At 34.7% G+C, this 17,444-nt stretch overlaps 1 pseudogene; it reads left to right on the top strand.

Moving 5' to 3' along the window:
* Nucleotides 1–4,150: 4,150 nt before the first annotated feature.
* LOC119641068 lies at nt 4,151–15,730 on the top strand (annotated as a pseudogene).
* The last annotated feature ends 1,714 nt before the right edge of the window (nt 15,731–17,444 follow it).

Raw genomic sequence — 17,444 nt, 5'->3', positions numbered from 1 at the left:
TTCTCCATAGCTTCAATGCTCGCTTCGCGCCGCCGTCTTTTTTGCGCAGGTGCGGCGGTCACAGAAGTGGACGGCCTCTCGTTATCCTCCTGGATTGATGTGTCCTCTTCCTCGAACCCCCAGAATTTCTCCAGCTTAATAAGCTTCCGCAACACCTCGACCGCCCGCAAATATTTAAGTTCTTACCATAGGCATGCGCAAGTTCTCATCGAGGTGGACAATCCTTTGTTCAATCGTTCCAGACGTTTCCTGATTGCTTGTAAAGCGCTTTTCACTTTTTTCGCGGACACTTCTACTGCATCTCCTGGCTTACTTTTTCAGCCAGTTCCTCGAACTGGGCGTATTGTGATCTCCGCAGACGCCACAAATTCGGGTAGACCCGAAAAAGCCGGGATAGGACATCATAGAATTCTCGATTGAAAACAGGCATATTTTAATCTAAACATAAAATTTTAATAATATTTAATAATTAAAAATTAATAATTACATATGACGAACCATTTGGTTGACTTATACCAACTAAATTAGATTAATAATTTTTGGTCAACAACACGCCATTGACCATTTAAATATAAATGAAACAACGATCATTTTTTTTAAATTTTAATTCATTTATTTAATAATTTTACATTTTTTACATTATTTAATTTAAATTTCAAATTAATAATAACTAGAACTACATGCTAAACCTTATAGATTAACTATTTTCAGCTCCGCCTTTTGATGATTTAGATGTTTATCGAATTTTTTCATTTTTTTTTTATTTTGAACACTTATCAACCTCTACAAAACAACAACAAATGATTTTTAAAAGGACTGGTGCCGGCTCAACTTTTTAAATGAATGAGCAATACCGCCAAAATATTGATTAATGTATATCTTATGAATATTGATATAAAATTTGGCCTCTAAGGCACCAAGAATTAGCAAAAAGATTTTGTAGACTACTTAAACTACAAACGCTGTTTTCCAATATAAAAAAGCTTATGTTTTCTATTGCAAATGCGTTGTCACTTCTAAGAATGTAAAAATTTAATACAAAAAACGCTATAACGTATCTGTACCTTAACAACACTAATGAGAAGGAACAAAAACTAAAAGCGTTACTTAACGGCAATTTACATTGTTATTGTTCATTTTCACGATTTCCATTTGTAAGTTTTGATCTGCTCGAAAAGATTGCACAAAAAATGTTATTTTCTAAGAAACAAGAGGAAAAAGTCCTTTTGTTGAAAAAAGTCATATCCATGTGAAATTATTCTTAAGTAATTATGTTTTAGTGTTTTTAAAATATTTGCTGTGTAAAATATGAGAATTGTAAATTCACAAAAATTCCGTAAAAAAAAAACAAGTTTGCACTAAAAGTTTAAAATGTTGTTTTTGGAAAAAACTAATGGGTCTACTGAAAGAGAAACAGCAACTCACATTTTGTCAAGTAAAGAAATTGATGTAGGCGCGATGTCCAGTTGTGATGGCAATGATATGTAGAAATTAGATAAGCCCGGAAAAACAGAGACGTTCGAAAATAGTTCTAGTGACACCTCCTCCGCCGGCAACACCTGAGCGACGAATGATATCGCCCAAAAGGATGCCAATCAATTTACTGTGGATTCCGAGGAATTAGCAGAACTGCATCAAACCACTGTGCATTTGGCAATTAAATTAGAAACAGTGTTTTCTGGAAGCCCTCTTCGAACAGTCATGTTAGTATTAACTTCTTTGATCATAAGTATGTCTCGTCGTACCTATCGTAAACCGTTGATTTGTCTATAAAGTTTTTCTTATAATTGCTATCTTTAGTTTTAGCCTTTCCTTGTTATACTAATTATTTATTTTTTTGCTGCCTGTCAAAAGTTTTTGGCTTTGAAAAAGTAGTGAAAATTAACAATTTTTGCAATACAACCCTTGAGGTCCCAAATTGGAGTTGACAATATTTAAATAAATAGTGAAATCAATTGATATTTTAGCGGTTTGGGTGCATTGTTTATTAATCTATCTTTAAAATCGGTTGTATATTTAAAACCTGTAATGTTTTTCCGATTGTAACGAGTCTTCTTGGACAGGGTAGAAACTCAGCCACTCCAAGGTTCGTTGCAAGACAATTTATACGAAATGAAATGTTCTGGACCTTCGGGGATGTTCTTATATATTCGTTTATTGGTATGCGAGATTACAAGTGGTTTTGTAGAGGATAGAAACGGAACTAGCGAGATGACCCGACGAGCGATTTGGCGCACACGTGGCTAGAGGGTTTTTCTTTCCTTTTCTCGTACTATCGCGGTTTACTTAGGCGGCTATGGCACAATTGAAAGGTTCTGTGTGATGCGCCGCTTTTTTATAGCTGTAGTCTCGCTCGCTTGTTTCATTACAACATGTTCTCTGCGTTTGCATATGCATTGCGGTGCTATGTGTATGCTTAGTTTAGGTTACGACTTGCATGACATACTTATACATAACTTAATGCCAGCTAATGTCTATCTTATTTCTATGTTTGATCAAATTCCTACTCAACATGCACCCAGGTACCAAATCGCGTGGTTTATTCACCGTTAGGTGTGTGAGTGCTATGTTTCTTAACCTATGTGTACAATACTTCGCTTAGGTTTATGTAGTTTCATACCATTTGTGTAGAATAAATGTATTTTATGTGTGTTTATACATATTTGGCATGTGCGATCCTACATCTCTCTACGTTTTTAAACATAAGTGTTTATACCTACGTATATGTTTGCATGGCCTAACGGCGCTTATACGTTGCTATATGTGATTCTGTAGTCTACGCGTTTTGCAAGATCGTGTGTGCTTATCCCTTATTTTTCTCCCTAAATGTTTATCCCTGTGTGTATGTTTTGTATGGCCTAACGGCGTTTATATATTTTTCTAGAGATTTCCATGCCCGTGTACAGTTTATGCGTGGTCATATATGCTTATGCATTTTAAACAAATTTAAACCTATTTTTATACTTGTGCGCGGGTTTATATATTTTACATATTCTATACATTTTAGCCATTTCATACATATTTTATTCATTCTAACGATTTTATACCTATTTTATACTTGTTCCTGTGTTTATATAATTTGCTGATTTTCTACAGATTATATACATATTCTATACATATTTTACACTCGTGTGAGTGTTCATATATCGTAGTGATTTTATACAGATTTTGTACAGATTATGTACATATTTTATACTCATGGGTGTGTTCATGTATTGTAAAGACTTTCTACAGATTGTATACAGATTCTATACATATTTTATACTCGTGTGAGTGTTCATATACCGTAGTGAGTTTATACAGATTTTATACAGATTCTGTACATATTTTATACTCGTGTGTGTTCATATATTGTAATGGTTTTATACCGGTTTTGTACAGATTCTATACATATTTTATACTCGTGTGAGTGTTCATACAAACTTGTGTAATGTTTAAGTTATGCCGTTTATGCGGTTAATGGTTTCTTACCTTACGCTAGGGCCAGGGGCGGATGAGCCAGTGCCCTACCCAGAGGTGTTCGGTTTCTTTTTCGCGCGGACGGAGGAACTGGACTGAAGTTACTAGGGTCTACGGGTGGACATTTAAGCAGACGGACCTGTTACTAGTAAGGAAGCAAAACGCTTCCTTACACGATATATTCCAGTATCAATGGTTGGAACTGAGAGCGAAGAGAAATCTTAAAGATGGATAAGATATTGTCACCAAGAACTATGTGGAACCGGATTTTTAGTTGTATCTAACTTAATATACCGAGAAGCAGAACAAAGACATGAGCAACATCTAAGTTTAATATACCTGATGCCACAAGTGGTGTAGGATATACAAAACGCTTCCAGAGAGCAATTGGCACACTCCAGTTTGACATTGAAGGGGAATGCGCTACAACATGTCAGTAGATAACATAGATTGCTTCTTCTATGCGATAAGACTTAGCCACACACCCCAAAAACGTTGAAAACACTCAACTAAATTGAACTGAACTGTGTACTGCTTTGCTCCTTACGTTTACCTATATATGGTCTTATGAAATGGACGAAAAAAAGAAATTCTTTCATGCATAGCCTCAAACGATGAGTTGTTCGTTTGACACGGAATTCATAGGCTATCAGAAAAATGGGCTATGGAAAAATGCAATTGCAATAGGAACATGTCATATGCGTACGTCATTAGGATTGTGGTTTTACCTTAAGATGTTTTAAAACCGTAAACTTTTATCATAGACTATATGAATTGTTAAAATTCGGCGAAGATACAGGCGTTGAAAAGGATATGCTTCGTAAAATTAATCACATTTTGGAAAATGATTGCAGTATTATGGTTACGGATGATCAAAATGCGATAAGAGCCGTCGCTTTAGTCAAATGTATAACGACGGAGGCTCGTTCATGGACCGCGCTTCGTTTGAATGTGAGAAGCATGTCGGTGAGTGATTTCTTAGGATTGCTTAACACTACGTTACAAAGTGGAATTAATCTCCATCCAGATGATAGCCGACCATTAAATATCCTACACCACATTATCTAAGACAATTTTTATTTTTTTAATTGTAGAACACAAAAATTATATCTTGTTTCTATACAAAGGCATATTTTTCATGTGCTTGTAATATAATTCAAAGTTCATTTTTGTATGAAATTACGGTAACATTATGGGTCTATTCTTATCACAACGCGCCAAAATATAGACTTTACTTCTCTAGTAAGGATCAATTTTCGTGAAAATCGTTGTTAGGATAGGATCCTAAAAATAGGCCAAAAAGGTCCAAATTTAGTACAGTTAATTTTTCAGGTTAAATTACTGGCATGATATAATTGAAGCATTGAGAATTATACCCTTTTATCTTATGAACTTTGTTTTCGTGACCAATTGCATTTACCAGTAAATGTCAGCATATAAATTTTATCGAAATGTTTAACAAATTGAAGCTTGCAGATTAAATACAAGGAAAAAGATGAATAGACGGAAAGAGACGTTTAAATCAAACCAAAAAGTGATAAAACTGTAATGTATAACAAAGTATTAGTTTTATTAATAACATACTTTGTTACACTTATCATTAATTAAAATTTTAATTTTTATATAATTTAATATAATAACAATATCTACTTATATGATACCAAGTGTACTGAGAAACTGGATGAACTTGGACTAGTCTGCTGCAAATGTCAAAAGACTGGTCATCGTTATCATGATGTTGCGGTACACCTAATGTACATAAGCCTAAAAGTCAAAAATACAACTTAACAAAAAACGTTACACGTCGTGCACAGAAATGCCTTTGGGTTGTATTTCAGAAATTTCAACTGGTCAACCTAAGCCAGTAGAAACAGCTGTATAAAATGTTTGTAACGACTTTAAGGCAAAGAAATGAGAACTGTGGCAGGCAACTATTTCGGATCAGGCACTTTTGAAAGTAAAGCGGGTGATTGTAAAAATCGTAATGATCCTGTCACTTTCGCGAATTTATTGACGAAAGACCTATCAATATATTTCTTTATTATTACTTTCACGTAACTCGAAGTTTTTAACAATTTTTATACTATGCACTGCTTGTAGTGCATGGGTGTAATTTTTATACCATACACTGCTTGTAGTGCACGGACGTATTAACTTTGTGCGAAGGTATCCAAAACCCAGAATAGTTTAAAATGTAGTTTAATTTTTTTATAAGGGAGAAATTTTATATGGAATTTGATCCAAGAATTTACATTTCTTGAGAATCTTTATATGCGGTCATAAGCAAAAAGTGGACCTGCATGGTTAGAATTTGGCAAAGTTTATTTTTATGTCAATTCACTTTTATAAACCATTTTTCACCTCGAAATATTGAAAATTATATCTTTTTACCATATAAAGATGATGGTCACGATCGAGAAAATTTATTGTCGGAAAAGAATAACGGTAAACAAGAAAATTCTGGTGAAGGTGATGATATCAATAACGACGAGTGTAAAGAAAATCGCATTCAAAAAGCTATTTCGGTAAACAATTTCTTATATTTTCCTAAATTGTAAAATTACATTCGTACATTCAAACTTGAATAAGTAAATAAATGTTTTTAATTTAGCTGAAATTTCTAAACATGGCTTATTAGTACATCTAGCCAATCTCTGTCGTGAAGCCATTATACGGTACTTACGTATAAATCCGGTCAACAGCAACAGCAACATATTTAACAAACTATGCTAATATAGGAAATGTTGGTGCGCTACGTCAAGTAAATATTCAACGTACATCTTATAATTTAATTGGCGGACATCGCTTAGAAACTTTGGAAAATATTTTCTATGATTCTAAGATAAGAAGAGTTAACATGTCAGGTAAGATTTCATTTCTTTCCAATATAAATTTATCAATATTATTTTATATATATTTTTAGAAGACAACAAAAGAGAAAAGAAGGATATCATTCTCTGAACAGGTAAAATTTTTGAAATTTTTTATTTTATCGGATTATTAACTTTTATATATTTCCAAAAAAAAAAAGAAATACAAATAATCAAAGACATCATTCAAGATGCATTGAAGAGGATCGACGGCGTGGAATTGAAGAACACGCCTCTGGTAGCAATAATTCTGGTAGGTGCGGCCCCCATCGACAAGCCATGCGGAGGGCGAAGAGGTAGACGGGCCCAAAGCCCCCTCAGAAACGAAGAGGCAGACGGCATGAAGACCAAAAACAAATCATGATCAATAAATTTTACTACTGTTAATAAAATTCAAGTTTTGAACTACGATAAAGTCACTCCAAGTTTTTTTTCATGTTTTAGGGAATAGTTCATAGGAGTTGAATAACTGGAATATGAAGATAAATGGTTTGTTAATTCTTCAAAAGATACATGTCAGTTATTTACATTTACACTATTGTTTTCTTTAATTCGACATTTTTTCTTTAATCTCCTATTTCCTTCAGCGTTGTGTTTTCGAATTTAATCAACATATGTATTATTTTCCATATAAATATGAAGAAATAGCTCGACAAATTGAAATGATTGAAAATAGAAAACAATAAAATAATAATTCTATTTGTTTTCTTTAATTTACATCTTGGCACCTAGTTTCCTCCTACTTTCAATTTGTCAATTTGTCAGAATCAGTTGTTCAACTGTCATGTAAGAGAACAATTTTTTTTTCTATAATTTTAAATGTCTTATTCACATAAGTAACTACGAGAGTCACTTTCAAACACTCGTATATTTAGAAGGGATTGAGTGTTTTGTCAATTTCCGCATGTATAACTGTGAACGAGCGCATTTCACATGTGAGCGGGAGTATTTAGCTTTGACCACAGAAAATCTTTCTGAACGCCGTCCTTCGTTGGTAATTGGATTGTTAAAGCCAAAAACCCCTGAGCCGACGACAAAAATGCCAAACGCATGTATGAAGGAGTTATACACAAAGTGCTTTTCAATCGCATCCTGCTTAAATTCGATGCCAACTTTCAGCGAAAATGTAACGGCGAAGATTATCGTTTAGAATTTTACTTTCCCGTTATGGCTACCGTAAACAGCACTGCGCCGTCTCACGAGCGGTTAAAAATTTAGGCGAACAATTCTTGTTTCCCTCTCGAGTAAGGACGCGTGAATACCCACTATTAGATATACAATTAAATGATGAGGAAAATTCTTGTTAGACAGCTGCCAGTGTAAATGGCGCAATTGCACACTGAACTCTATGCAAAAAAAAAGTGGTAGCAAATATACTACAAGGAGATGCTTACAACATGCCATACGTGATTTTCGGACCCTCCGACACAGGAAAAACTGCAACGCTAGTAGAGACCATTTTGCAAATTTTTAAATTGATACCCAGTGCACGTTTGCTTGTAGGCACACCTTCCAATATATCTGCTGATTTATTATTATTATTACTTTAATTTTAATGAAATGAATTCTTAGACTAAAAAAAAGACATTGAGCACTAGCAACACAGGCTATCGGCTCTAATTATAAAAAAGAATAATAAAATGTACATTAGATAATGAGCTTAGTAGTATTAATAAAGTAATGTATAGAATTGATATTCTGTTCTGAAACTGATTGTAGAATGTTCAAAGGGTTAATCGTTCCAAATGCAATAATTCTAGCCAAGGAAAAGTTGAGGCAGTCGCAGAGAATGTGCTTTATAGTAAGAGTTTGTCCACAACTGCAGATTGGGGAAGAAGACTTCTTTAGGATCCATTGGTGAGTTGCAATTGTATGACCAAGGCGAATTCTCGAGAATGTTTGGATCTTGGTTTTCTCAACATTTGTTGGATATAGAGGTGGAGTTAATTGAGGGTTAATGCAAGAGTAGTGTTGATGATGGTATTTTAAATTTCCTTCTGCAATTTTCTCTTTAACTTTTCTTCCAATGTATCTTTGAAGATCCAACTTTTCCATGACATCATCCATAATTAGAGGAGCAGAAGCAGCATACTTTGCCGCTCGATCACCCTGCTCATTTCCCAGTAAGCCGATGTGACTTGGTACACATAACATTTTAATTTTTCCGTCGGGTGTAGTAATTATATTCCTTAATTTGTTGATGGTGCTCCATCTCGAAGTCGAAGGATTCCGAACAGCTTGTAATACAGACAAACTGTCGGTAACAATAACGGTTTTGAGTTTGTTTTTATGGGCAAGGTTGGCAGCGTGAAGGATAGCTCTGGCTTCGGTTGTGAAAGTTGAAGTACTTTCGTGAAATATGTGGTTGAGAAGAACCCGTCCTGTAGCATCTACCACCGCAAAAGCAGGAGGCAGACCAGGAGATTTTGAGCCGTCTGTGTACAAAAGATTCCAACCAGTACTGTCCAATACTTGGGTTTTTTCAGCTATTAGATTCCTGAAGACGTAATTTGGAGTATCTTCTTTCTTGTGCATAGACAATGAGATGTCAAAAGAGCAGTCTTTCAAAATCTAGGGAGTTTAACACCAAAAGAACGGGAAATTTTTAAGGGAATGTTCAATTCCTTTGCGATGCACAAACAATGGTCAATTGCAGATGGTGACTTTGGAATTTTCTTCGCAATAATAATCTTTCTTACATCATCACCGAGAATGGATTTGTTTGAATTAAGAAGCTTAGGGACTATTTTAGCTTTTAATTCATACAGTCTATTTTCTAAGGTTGGGAGACCAGTTTCAATTATAATATTATTTATGGGCGTCGTCCGAAAAGCATAACAACTTGCTCTAACGGCTTGGTGATAGACCGGTTTAAGGATGTTAATATTAGATTTGCAGCTATTGCCATAAATTATCAAAGCATAGTCAATCTTGCTTAACACAAGCATTTTCGTAAGATAAGCAATAGTGTTAATATGCGCATGGCTTGTTTTCGACAAATGTGCATTTTTTTTGATTTTTGTATAGAAATTTTAGCCTCTGACGAGTTTGCCCATGTGGAGATCTCACATGCAATAGATTCGAGGATGTTATTTGCTTTCGTGTTGTCTTTTTCTTTTGAAAAAATGTATACATCGTCCGCGTAGAGACAATGTTCCACTCTTGGTACACGGCAAAGAATTTTGGTAATTTCGTTGAAAGCAATCTGGAAAAGCGTCACAGAGAGAGGAGAAATTTGCGGAATGCCATTCATTAGCGGAAAGGAATCAGAAAGATGATTGTTGATTCTAACTTTGAACCGCCGATGCGACATGAATGATTTGATATAGTTGAAGAATTTGGGTCCGACATTCCATGATTTCAAGAGTCTTAAGATAACATGAAGACCAACTCTGTCAAATGCTTTTTCGAAATCAATTGAGAGAATTGTTACGTGATTTCGTTCGGAAATTGCTTTGCTTGTGAAATAATCAATATGTAACAGAGCGTCGATGCACCCTCTACCCCGCTTGAAACCAACTTGTTGCTTTGTTATCAGGTTCTTGGACTCAAGAAACCAAGATAATCTAGATGCCATAATCTTCTCTAAAACCTTAGAGAGGCAAGATAAAAGAGAAATTGGGCGATAATCTGATGCGATGGAGACATTTTTTGACTTTGGAATTGGAACAACTGTTGCCAGTTTTCGCATGTAGGGTATATGGCCAGTCATAAATACCGGATTATATAGGTCCAGTAATTTCTTTTTACTAGACTTAAACATAGCACTGATCATTTGGTATGAGATGCGGTCTAGACCAGGTGTCTTCCCCTTCAAATTGGAGAGTCAACTTCCAAGTTCTGAGATAGATACACAATTTTCCAGGAACATGGCACATCTATCGATATTATTTGAAAGAGAAATTGGAGCCTTTTATTTTTCGATGAAAGCACTGGAGAAGTTGCTGTCAGAGGAGTATTCACACCACATTTGTCCAAAGTAATTAGAAATCTCATCTGCGTCAGTTAAAGTTCCATTGGGAGTGCAGATGGCAGAAATTTCGTTCAGGTTTGAAGTCCCATTAAGTCTGTTGATTTTGTTCCAGACAACTTTCATTGACGTATTTCTGTGAATTCGTCCCGAGAAAAGTTCGAAACTAAGTGCCTTTGATTTCCGTAATTCCTTCCTGAATAGAGCATTGGCCTTTTTGTATAATAACAAGCGATTCTGATCAGGACATCTCTTAAAGCGGTGCCATAGATCCATTTTATTTTTCCTCAAAAACGAAAGCGTGTTGTTCCACCAAGGAACGCTAGCTCGTTTAAAAGAGGTGTAGGATTGAGGAATAGAGAGAAGATCAGCCGTGCGAATCGCTTTAGACATAATAGCAGCATCATGGTTGCATTTCCCGTTAAATGGCTTTGAATTCAAAAATGACTCCACCTGTTTGGAGTAATTGATCCAATCCGCTTTATCTAGGAGGAATTTGGCCTGTTTTGCTGGAGTAGCAGAGGACGTTGAAAGTTTAAGATCGATTATGATTGGAAAGTGATCACTATTATGTAGATCATCAGAAATAGACCAGGAAACCAAAGGAAGAAGTGAGGGAGAGCAACATGTTAAATCAATATGTGAAAAAGTATGATGAGTTGGGAAGTGCGTTGGAGAATAAATTGTAGAGTTCTTGCTGAGAAAACGATTGCGAAGATGAAATATAGAGCGAAAGCACTGTAAATTTTATCTTTAATATTATTTGTATAGCTACGGCTTGTATATTTGAGCTTAAATTTATTCGTTGGTGAGATATACTTGATTTTATAAAAACACATACTCCTTGTTTGAAATATGAGTTTTGATCAGCATTCGTGAAGTATCCAGTATATGATTTGGGTGGAATAGGATTAAAAGAGCTTCTACAATGGGTTTCTTGAAGCGATAAAAAGGTTGGATTAAAATCAGTTATGAGTGTACGGAGTTCATCAAAATTATTAATAAGTCCTTTAATGTTCCATTGTAGAATTTTAAAAACTTTATTTAATTGTAATGACATGTAAGCAGAGTGGAGGGAGGGTTAAGTTGACATGTCAGCGTCTCCGTCGAGAAGGTCGCTATAGGAATTTTTCGTGAATGATTTATTCTTACCAGCAGAATAATCTGTACTGTGATTTGGTACATTTGAAGCGCAACGAGTTGGCGCACGTGAATAATTTGAAATTGAAGGTTGATTAATGGATGAAAGAACGGATTCATTACCACTTGTGATTTGTTGAGTAAAGTTGATAGCTGGAGATTCTGGAGAATTTGGTATATTAGATTTTAGCATATGTGTTGTTGTTTTAATTTTTTCAATATTTGCAGTTGCTTTGGTTTTTTCAATATTATCTTTGGCAAGTGATGTAACTGGTTTCGCAATATAATTTTTGGTTAATGGTGGAACAGGTTTTTCATTGGAAGCAGTTGGAGTTAAAGTCTTACTAGGGTCGATTTGCAAGGCAACAGCAGCGCAGGTATTACTTTTGCCAATTCCATGGGCTACAGATGGATTTCTTTCCCGGTATGTGCGTCGCGCTTCGCCCATGCTACAGTAATTTTCTGTTTTGATTTTTAGTATTTCACGCATCTGTACAAAACGTGGGTATTGTTTGTCTAACGCTGAGTGTTGATCATTGCAATTTATGCAGAAACTACGGGTACAGCTTTCAGTGTGGAGGATGACCACAGTTAGCACAAGATGCAGCACTAGTGCATCTTTTTGCCGTATGACCCAGGCATTGGCAATTTTTACACCTCACAGGATTTGGGATGTATAGTTCTACTTTACATTTATACCACGCCACATCAACTGTTCGCGGTAATCGATAGCGATCAAAAGTTAAAATAATCCTTCCTGTAGGAGAGCTTGTTTTTCCGTCATCATTCAGTTTGGTAAATTTATATACTTCAGTCACTCCTTGATTGCCCATTTCGCGGACAACTTCATCTTCCGGCTCATGCTTTAAGCAAGGGGCATAAATTACGCCTCGAACCGAGTTAAGTTTCTCATGTAGTTTAGCTGAAATAGCACATAGATTAGCTAAAGATTTGGCCTTTATGAGCTTTTCGGTTGCGCGCGGGTTCCCAGCGAGGACCAGATTCCCATCGCGTACAATCGAGATGGAGTCGATGTATGTTGTAATGCTATCTAGAGCTTCTTTTATAGCAAAAGGGCTAATTTGGGGAATTGTTATTCTAGCATCGGTTGAAGAAATAACAATATATTTTTTATCAATAGGAGTTATATCACTGATTGGCAACACCGGAAAATCGGAATTTTTACTTTTTTTCGTTGGGGGGATATATCACTTAATAGATGAAATCTATTCGAGTTTTTATCTGGCGGCCCCGGGGCCATTATGCCTTATTTTTGTCTATTGTTTATTATTTGTGAAATAACCACTCATTAGAAAAGGTTTGGGAAACTACTGAATAAAATGTCAGATATTTTTAATTTTTTTTTTCTTTTTTTTTTTTAATGTATTTAAAGGAAAACACGTACGGTATCCGCGATGAAAACTTTTCCCAATAAACACATAAAAAGTTCTATAAATTTTAATAAGTTTGAAAACTTTTAAAAACGTATAACGCAATAAAGAAATTAAATTGCAAAAATTTTTTCACAAAGAGAAAAATATGACCACAACGCTTGAACAGAGTTGCCGTTGATCTGCTGATTTAATAGCGACGCATTTGATCGAATCCGATGTGCTCAAAATAAAACTTATACCAGAGCATTTGATGCCGTATTTCGCAACAGGGGATATTGGCATACATGACACCTATATAGATGATTGTGACTAAGTCCGGACTCAAACTAAAATGTCAAATAAAGTATTTAGGGCGCCATCGAGTAACGATTGGTACTTGCGCTACCCTAGGAAATTTTTTGCAAATGGGTTTTCCATCCAATCATTTTACGCACGTGCTAATTGATGAAGCCAGTGCACAGAAACTGACGTTATGGTTGCTGTTGCTCAAGTATCAAAAGAGCGTGGCCAGATAATCCTTGCTGGAGATCCCCATCAATTGCAAGCAGTCGTTATAAACAGATATGCTCGTAAACGTGGTTTTTCGCTATTATTTTTGGAGAGAATTCTTTCGCGTGCTCCATACTTAGGAAATCTTCATAGTTTTCCCCTTACATGTGGCTTTGACCCTCGGTTACAAAATTACAATTACCGGACACTGCCGTCCATACTTAATGTTTTTAGTGAACTGTTTTACAATGCGGAACTGTTACGAATGATAAGAGGAGAGAATTCTGGGGAAGCTAAAATGCTGAAGCAACTTGACGTAATACTGCCGCAATCACCTAATCGACCTAAAATACATGGCATATTCTTCTGCGGAATACGTAGTGGAAATATGCAGGAAAGAGACTCGCTCTCGTGGTATAATCCTTACGAAGCGTAGAACGTAAGTTTAAAAGCACAATCCCTTCTATCTAGTATTTCGTAACAAGTATTTCATTTTTAAAGGTCTTTCTAATGACAGTTAAATTGTGTCGTAATAATATTAAACCGGAATCCATTGATGATGCCAACTCCGTAGAAGAAACAAGTTAAACATTTGCGCGACCTTTTTGTTAAAGCCGACGTAGCAATGCCTAAAATTGGTTCTGTGGAGGAATTCCAAGGACAGGTAATTCGTAAAATTACACTAATGTTGAAATTAACACTAGTGTTGCTTTCGCTTGGTTTTTAGGAACGCAGTGAGATCAAGCAAGAAGCATATACCTAACGATGTGCGCGAGAACGACATACACGCTTATTCTCTAAAGGCGCCAAATTTTACATGCTTATTCTTTAAAGGCACCATAGATAATACGCTTATTCTCAGATACTTAGGCAATTTTTATTGAGAAGTGTAAACAAACGTATATGCTTATTTTCAGTTTGTTGGCATTTTTATACAAATTATAATATATACTAAAGAAGCGAGAAATGATTATTTTATTATATTTTATTTATTATATTTACATAACATATAAAAATACCTATGTACACATATGCTTCAAGGCTCTTCAACTCCAGGCAAGTTTAAATTAGTTTTGCTATTTTTTCGCATTTTATTTAATTAATGACATTTGGATGTATTTTTCGTATCATTGGTTTCTTTTTGCTATTCAAATACTTTATAGTTATAGCTTTTTTAGTGTTTATATATAATATATATTATTACATTTTCTTTCCAATAAATGTATGGTTACATTTTTGTTTACATTTATTTTCTATCATAAAATTAAATCTTTTTTTGAACGGTTTACTACTCATCAGAAAAATCGTCTTTGCCTACCTACCAAAACATATAACATCCAGCATACAAAAAAAGAATTTTCATATTTTGTTTATGAACAGCTGTCGCATGTATAAAATTCGGCGAAAATAGCGTATATATTCTCAATAATTTGTATAAAAATGCCAACCAGGCGAGAATAAGCTTATACGTTTGTTTACACTTCTCAATAAAAATTGCCTGAGAATCTGAGAATAAGCGTATTATTAATGGTGCCTTTAAAGAATATGCATGTAAAATTTTAAGGTTTCTTCATCCATAATTTTTTTTAATGGCAGAAACTGTTTTAGAGCAATTTTAAAATTCTTATGCTTAACAGAAGTTGCTTTCAAAATACAGAGAAACATTTAGCTCACCACAAAATGGATTGGCAATAACGGGACTGGAATGGAACTTCTGATTGATTGATTGAGATCTTTATTCTGGCTTGTTTAGTTCTCCATTTATTTTATATGTGAACACCGACAAAATATCATAAAAGGAGTGAGCAGCGCGGCGCTCTGTCTACTGAAGGAGTAAGCGCGGATTAAGGATTAAATAGTCCTTATGTTGTCAATGAATCCTGTTTTGAAAATATTCCTAAGGGTAACTGAGCTGAAGCTCTATAGTAAATGCGATTCATCATGGAAAGGCATGGGCACCTGCATTCAGGTTCTAATCCAGAACTGTAGGGACGTGCACGAAGATGTTTTTGTTTCTTTCGTAGTTTATGAAAAATTCTTTGGCCAAGTAGAGCATGGCAAATTAAAAATTGCTATGGGCGAAAAAGACAGTCGCTGCATCAAAAATCTGTATTGAAAGAAGACCGTGCTAATGATGTCAACAAATAAATATTTTTATAAATAGAGGGGTTCGTCAAGGGTGCGCCATGCATTAGGTTTCATTCAAAAAGAGAAACGTATTAACGTCGCGATATCTCGACCTTCTTATTATATACGTCAACCCCTACCTACTCCTTTTAGATTCTCGTTGGCACACGGTCATCAAATATTGCGTTGATAATGATACCTCCTTCGGTTGTGATTTGCCGGCAACATTGTCTGACCCAGCAACCCTAGCTGAGGGGACAGTTAATAATCAAAATAATTAAATTAATTTTGGCCTCAACATTCACCTTTTAACATTAATAAATAAAGATAAGGCTATTCTTTTATTTTTTTATAAATGTTTATGTATTTTTTTAAAACATAAAACAATAAAATTATAAAATAATTATTTTGTTTAAAAAAAATGTTGATGACAGAAGAGCAATGGAGAATGCAAATTAGCTGATAATTTAGTATAGTCTTCGCACTCATAATTATTTAAAGTTGGTTTCCTATTTCCGTTATGAATATCATGTTTACTTGCTGCGTCTACTTCAATTGGGCTGACTGGCAGACGTACTTCAATGCTATTATTGTGCTTCTGTTTTTTATGCAGCCATTACTTATATTATTTACAATTTATTACTTAAATTACTTATATTACTTGAAAAAAATTATAATATAATAAAATAAGAAAATGCGATAATATAATAATAATTGAAAAACGTGAAAATAAACAAAATAGACGAATTAAGAAAACGACAGCAACAACAAGTATAAAATAAAAACTTTAAATACAAAATTTTTTATTTTAATAATTTACTAAAAAATTCGGGTTTGAATTGAGATCGTTTCCGTCACGAGATTTGATAGAAGGGATCTTGCTAACAAAGAAATATTCATTCCTAAAAACTGCATGAAGATTGACTTCAAGGGAAAATTAATCCCCAAAAACGTTAAATTCAATTACTGTATTGTCCCAGTGGACTGCTTTATCCCTGCTGTTAAACTGTGTTTCAATTGCGGTCGCTTTGGCCACATTTTCAAATTTTGCAAAATCAGGGAAGGCAGATATTGTACGGCCTGCCCCATTAACTCTTGCAAACATTTGTTTCTAATACTTAAATATGCAATTAACGACTTCCTCGAATAGAAAGAAAATTATAAAAATAAATGTGATCGAGTTACATGGTAGATATTAAAAATACTTATTCTGCACATTTTGCTATGTAAATTGGTAAGTTAGCTGTCATCTTTTGAACTTGTACTTTCATCTTCAAATGCTACTAAAAGTCTTGGCCGATTTCTATTCGGAGATAAATGACAGGGTCCACTGAATTTTTCTTCGAATTCCTCTACGTTTTCATCACAAGTTTCTTTAACATAATTACTTGCGTAACGTCGATTCGTCATCGTCCCTCTTAAAGTATACCGACCAAATACCAGTCTTAATGAATTGCCTGATTTGTTCGGCTGTTAAGAACTTACAAATCTCTGCTTTAACTTTATCGCCCTCTTCGATAGGTTCCACTAGAATGAAATCGCTTCGTTTAACTCCAAAGTTTTTTTCTGAATTTTGTAGGCATAGTTACATTATCAAAGGATAAAAAAAAGTCTCTTCATGTATGATATTAGAATTTATTCTATTTATCCAGAAAATTCTCAGCTTACGTATCGGCCGTTTCAACTTCGTGAACATTGTTATCTCGACTAGAAATAATTCGTACTATTTGTTGGCCATCTTTAGGATCTTGGATCATTTCCTTTATTTTATCATATTTTGCCGGCTGAGCCCTAAAGTGTAATGAGAATCAATAAAAATATGAAAATGTGGGGAAGAACAAGCATCGCTCATCAAGAAATATTTCAAATAATAAAAATCACGGCGATACTATAGATAACTGAAGTTGTATTTAAGTCTTGGAAGACGAGAAAATGAACAAAGCCGTCAGCAAGATCTTACATGCAGAAAAGATGTGAAAGAATGTATGTAAGCAC

The sequence above is a fragment of the Glossina fuscipes genome, unplaced genomic scaffold, assembly GCF_014805625.2.
Source record: "Glossina fuscipes isolate IAEA_lab_2018 unplaced genomic scaffold, Yale_Gfus_2 142, whole genome shotgun sequence".
NCBI classification, from domain to species: domain Eukaryota; kingdom Metazoa; phylum Arthropoda; class Insecta; order Diptera; family Glossinidae; genus Glossina; species Glossina fuscipes.
Note: the sequence above shows the minus strand (reverse complement) of the source record. Positions and strands in the feature narration are given on the sequence as shown.